The sequence below is a fragment of the Crinia signifera genome, chromosome 2 (assembly GCF_055691185.1).
Source record: "Crinia signifera chromosome 2, ASM5569118v1, whole genome shotgun sequence".
Lineage (NCBI taxonomy): Eukaryota > Metazoa > Chordata > Amphibia > Anura > Myobatrachidae > Crinia > Crinia signifera.
This window is the reverse complement of record NC_139218.1, coordinates 378,808,128-378,814,749: the sequence shown is the minus strand read 5'-3', so window position 1 is coordinate 378,814,749 and position 6,622 is coordinate 378,808,128.

Genomic DNA, 6,622 nt, shown 5'->3' with positions numbered 1-6,622 from the left:
ATGATGTTGATATATAATAGTGAGACTCGGTAGTGTACAGTGGCCTGGAATGGCCAAAAAGCTTCAGCTGCCTGTCTCTGCCCCTTGAGATCCTTGCCCCTTGCAGAGTGTGAGCTATTATCAGTAAGTTGCATTAAACACCCAATGCGTTTTGTCAGATCTGACTTTTTCAGTGGTGTATTCAGGGATAGATGTATGAAGCAGTGATAAGGGAGGAGAAGTGAGCCAGAAGAGAAGTAGTCCATGGCAACCAATCAGCTTCTTTTATTATTTTTTTATTTTCTATTATGCAAATAATAGATGTTACTTTAGTGCTGATTGGTTGCCATGGGCCACTTCTCCTCTTGCTCACTACTCCTCCCTTATCCCTGCTTCATAGATGTGCCCTACAGTTTCTTAATGCAGCATGGGTCCTGCATGTGATCAGCTCCATTGTCAGATATGGGGAACATTTGTCAGATGGGTCCCTACATCTGAATTCTGACACATTATATAAATGTATTCAAGGGGTTACCTATCATAGTGCCCCTCTAATGTGTAGCCTGCTATACCCGACACCAAAGGGCAGGTGGGGTGCTAGGCAAAGCAAAAGGCATGTTATCTGTAAGTGTACAATATATCCATACATACAGATGGGGATAAAGGGAGGGGGGTTGAAATGAATGCCCTAATTTAAAATCTGAGGGCTCATACACATGGGGCAACTTGGTGTGCTGAGGAATCTAGGCTAGTCAGATCGCTCGGCGCACACGGCTTTCTAGATCGTCCATACAAGCGGCGATGTGTCTATGGGAGAGCTGTGCTGACCAGTGTTCTCTGATTAGAACACTGGCGATTTGCCTAGATATCGACTGAATGCCATGGGCCACTTCTAGATCTAGTCTAGATCTGAGCCGGCAATGGCCGCACATCGCCATCACTTGGGGGCATACACACAGAGCGATCCGTGCTTCGTTTCTAATTGATCTAATCAGAACAGTTAGAAAACATGTTCTCATCGCCCCGTGTGTATGCCCCCCTACCATGCTGAGACTTGTAGTGCCACGCAGGAGAAATAAAAATGCAGGTGCACATTTCAAGCACTAAGAATACTGATCCTCAGAACAATTCTAATAAACTACAATTTCACATAGAGTAATTATAAGGTTCCTCAGAACATAGTTGGCCAAAAGTCACATGCCCATCTACCAGTGCATGACCCCTACCAGTGCGGGTAGGGGTCATAGGTTGGACAGTATGAATGCCGACATCGGCACACCATTCTATTCCCCCTCCATGCCCTTGTGGATGGTAGGTATGAAATACTGTCTGTTTCTGAAATAAAAAAATGTAATAACTCATGTCAACCTTTTTGACTGTCAACCCTCCCATTGTTGACCCCGACAGAGTGGGACAGAGTATGATTTTGCTTGATAAATAAACATGGCTGAAAAAAAAAGCTGAAAGCAATGCATTTTCTACAGGAGGGAAAATAGAACTAAGTATATTATAGTGTCCGGGGATAAATAGCTCCTTAGCCAGGGCTTGGGGTCCATAGTGTCACCATTCTGGAGAGCTGGCACCAGTCCTGTTTGTACTCATCAGGTCTCAATGCCTGAAAAGGCCCCCATACACAAGTGCCATTTGGCCTGTTTTCACCCAATTCCGACAGAACGGGCCAAAAAATCACATGAAATCAGTCCGAATCGCATGCGTCATCTGAATCGGGCCGATGCGAGGTCCCGTTGCAGTCGGACGTGCTGCACATAAGATAAATCGTATGTGCAGCCATCAGGTGCACATCACGAGTTCTCTTTAGCACCCACGATGTATCACATCCGACTTCCCTTGTTCAAGCGGAAACTGGTCGGACTTGTGTCTCAGACATATCGGACTAGTGTATGGGGGCCTTTTTTGAAAAGGTGGGGCATTCTCCAGTTCCCCCCATCCCCAGCACAGTGACATCATTCTCATACTGCAGTTTGTCCTACTCCTGCCCCACCTCTTACTAGAGAGCTTTCTGCATATGGAACAAGCTCCATGTGAAAGTTATAAAACACTTTGTGCGGGATTCTCTAAATCCGCTCTTGCGTTAAGTACTGTCCTTTGCGATCTGGCTGGCGATGTGCAGCGGGTCCTGGCGGCTCCCCCCTCCCTTTCAGATGATGATGATGATGCTGCGGGACGATGATGATGCTCTCCTCCTCCCTGCACCCAGAAGAGGATTTACAGTGCAGGGAGGAGGAGGTCGCACTGTGCTACCCGGACACAGGTGAGGGGAGTCGGCAGGAGCCTGTTTGGGGTGGCGGTAGGTCACGGTAGAAGCCCATAGGAATTTGTTTCCGATAACTACCACCCATTGAGACATTACAAAACATGCATTTCCTTACATCGGACACAATAAACAGTACACAACCTACTTTACGTGACATAGGTAAGAGGCAATTATAGATACACTAGGTGATTCATCGCGCCCTACGGGCGCTCTTCACACCGTCCTAAATCGCGGGAGGGGTGCGGGTGTCCGCAAATTCGCTGGAGAGGGCAGGGGTCCGCAAAGTGTGGGAGGGGGTGTGAATTGCGTGAGGGGGGGTTGCGAATTGCGGGAGGGGGGGTGCGCGGGGGTGACGTGAATCGTGGGAGGGGGTGTGAATCGCGGGAGGAGGGGTGCACGGGGGTCCGTGAATTGCGGGGGGGGCGGGCACGGGGTGCGATGAATCACCTAGTTGGTTATATATTCTTGTAGCAGGATGGTTAGGATGTTGCTGTCATTCAGAATGCATTTACATAAACAGTAATAGTAGCGGTAAAAGATCTGACTTAAAACACCTACAGTAAAACAGAACAGGTGTTATTTCTTATATATTTGGCTACATCTGTCACTCAAAGTGTGTCTGAAGCTGTAACGCTGGGTGGAGCCTCTGACTCACATGACTGACTCACATGACAGAGAACCAGCCCAGTGAGCCCACAGACAGTGCCAAACACCCTCTGCCTCTCCATGTTACACAGCAAAGACACAGCTACTCACCAGACACACCAGGTGAGAGCCCCACACCTCCATACCTCCCAACATGACCCTCTCCAGGAGGACAGAATGCTCTGTTTGTGGACTTCATCTTAATTTATGATTGTCATCACCTGTTTTAAACAGGGTAATTGATAAGAAAGGTGTTTAAGCACAGGTGATGGTAATCCATAAATTAAGAAGAAAGTCCAGAAACAAAACAGAGCAATCTGTCCCTCTTGGAGAGGGTCATGTTGGGTGGATGGCTATGGCAATGAAAAAGGTTGACAAGGTTTATTTTTCACTTTTTCAATGTTTTCATATTCATTCTCATGTGTCGACATGGACACCAATGAAGTGCCACACTTATGTCAACATTTACATGTGTTGACCTTTCTGTGTTGATTTTTTCTTGTGGCGATTCGTGGCCCCCCCCCCCCCCCCCCCCCCCCCCCGACCCCCCTCTCGCGATTTGCAGCACACCCCCCGCAATTCGCGGCACCCCCGGTGACTCCCGCGATTTGCGGCCCCACCCTGTGACACCCCCCTCCTGCGATTCGCAACCCCAGGATTAAATGGCACATGCAAAACGCTGGCACGGTTATGGTCGACAATGAAAAAGGTTGACATGAGTTTTTGAAGATTTATTTTTCTTTTTTTGAATGTTTTCATATTCATTCTCATGTGTCGACATGGAAACCAATGAAGTGGCACACTTATGTCAACATTTACATGTGTTGAACTTTCTGTTTTGATTTTTTCTTGTAGCAATTTTTTTCCAGTGACAACTATGTGCATGTCAACCTAGATATCATCAACTAATTCTTTGTATAATATATAACACCTGTTCTGTTTTACTGTAGGTGTTTTAAGTCATATCTTTTACTGCTACTATTACTGTTTATGTAAATGCATTCTGAATGACAGCAACATCCTACCATCCTTCTACAAGAATATATAACCAACTAGGTGATTCATCGCACCCCGTGCCCCCCCCCCCCCCCCCCCCCCGCAATTCACGGACCCCCGCGCACCCCCCTCCCGCGATTCACACCCCCTCCCACGATTCACGTCACCCCCGCGCACCCCCCTCCCGCAATTCGCAACCCCCCCTCGCGCAATTCACACCCCCTCCCACACTTTGCGGACCCCTGCCCTCTCCACACGAATTCGCGGACACCTGCGCCCCCTCCCTCCCTTGATTCACGGCACCCCTAAGCCCCTCTTTAGTCCCCCGTATACTCACACACCCCTATCACTACCCAGCTTCCTGCTCTCCTGAACCGTAACTTCCACCACTGGGGAGTCGCTGACGTGTGTTGCCCACATACCCCTATCATGCCTCATAGCCCAGCCTCCTGCTCTCATGCACCCGAACTCCCACCAGTAGGAGGAGACACTGACTCAGGGCCACCATCCTGTACTGCCACGCTATACCCTCACCCACTGGCAGAAGCTGCACAGTATCTCCCACCCTCCTCTTTAGTCCCCCTTATGCCCACACACCCCTATCACTACCCAGCCTCCTGTTTTCCTGTGTCGTGACCTCTGCAGTGGGGAGCCGCTGACTCAAAAACACCCTACTATACTATTGCACACACACACCTAAACAACATGCACACACAGCCCCCCCCACACCCACAAATGTCACTGTACCATCCACACTATCAATGTACATCTTACTCTGTAACCGCTTTTTAATTAAACAAAACAATACACACCCCCTTCCACATCATATGTCCTCTATTTAACACATTTCATCTATAGCTCAAGTTGCAATACAGGCATCTTACATACAATTCTAACCATCTTTCTCATATACAAATGTTCACAAATTAAGGGGGCGCAGCCCCTTACGACGGTGTGAAGAGCGCCCGTAGGGCGCAATGAATCACCTAGTATATTATACAAAGAATTGGTTGATGATGTGTAGGTTGACATGCACATAGTTGTCACTGGAAAAAAATTGCTACAAGAAAAAAATCAAAACAGAAAGTTCAACACATGTAAATGTTGACATAAGTGTGCCACTTCATTGGTTTCCATGTCGACACATGAGAATGAATATGAAAACATTAAAAAAAAGAAAAATAAATCTTCAAAAACTCATGTCAACCTTTTTCATTGTCGACCATAGCCGTGCCAGTGTTTTGCATGTGCCATTTAATCCTGGGGTTGCGAATCGCAGGAGGGGGGGTGTCACAGGGTGGGGCCGCAAATCGCGGGAGTCACCGGGGGTGCCGCGAATTGCGGGGGGTGTGCTGCAAATCGCGGGAGGGGGGTCGCGGGGGGTGCCGCGAATCGCCACAAGAAAAAATCAACACAGAAAGGTCAACACATGTAAATGTTGACATAAGTGTGGCACTTCATTGGTGTCCATGTCGACACATGAGAATGAATATGAAAACGTTGAAAAAGTGAAAAATAAATCTTGACAACCTTTTTCATTGTCGACCATAGCCATGTCAGTGTTTTGCATGTGACATTTAATCATGGGGATGACGTGAATGGGGGGGGGGGGGAGTGAGGGAGGTGCATACCTCCCAACATGACCCTCTCCAGGAGGGACAGATTGCTCTGTTTCTGGACTTTCTTCTTAATTTATGGATTACCATCACCTGTGCTTAAACACCTTTCTTATCAATTACCCTGTTTAAAACAGGTGATGACAATCATAAATTAAGATGGAAGTCCACAAACAGAGCATTCTGTCCCTCCTGGAGAGGGTCATGTTGGGAGGTATGGAGGTGTGGGGCTCTCACCTGGTGTGTCTGGTGAGTAGCTGTGTCTTTGCTGTGTAACATGGAGAGGCAGAGGGTGTTTGGCACTGTCTGTGGGCTCACTGGGCTGGTTCTCTGTCATGTGAGTCAGTCATGTGAGTCAGAGGCTCCACCCAGCATAAAAGGAGAAAGAGAAAAGATTGTCTTCTTTTTTTGGCGCACAGAAGAAAAAGATAGAATATTTTAATTGTTTGTTGTAATGTTATTAAAATTTAACTTTTAATTTTTATTGTTTAAAAAACTGCTTTTTCTGTGAAATATTAATGCAGTAAACAAAATTAAAAAATCGGTGTCAGTGTGTCCTTATTTTTTAATTTAATTCTTATTCAGATACGTGTATTGAGATTATTTCTAAATATCAAAATCCCTTATTTTGTTTTATCATGTGTGTGATACACTATTTCCTTTAGTGGATCATATTTGTATCCATGTTCCTCTCATTTATGCTTCCTCTATGAGTATTTTTTTGTATTAATCTCAGAGGGATAGAAGAATAAACAAATATAAGCGGACAGATTTTTATGTATTTTTAGCTGTCCTGTCTTATTCTACACATGAAACAATATATAGGGTTGATTTTCTTTAGTAACACGTATTATTCTGATTTTTGTTTGTATTATTTAATTTTTTATGTTGGGGTTTGTGACCTTTTTCCTCCAGCATCTATATTGCACCATCCATAAATTTATATGGCGTAAGTACACTGTTGTTGTTAAATGAATAATCTTCTGCTAATTCCGTAATGTACTATATGCCTTTATTGGTTATGTGTTGGGATTGCGGTATTATCCAGTATTTGTGAGTGCACTTTTATTATTCTTTTTAACTCGATTAATTTCTGCATATCATTAAGTAG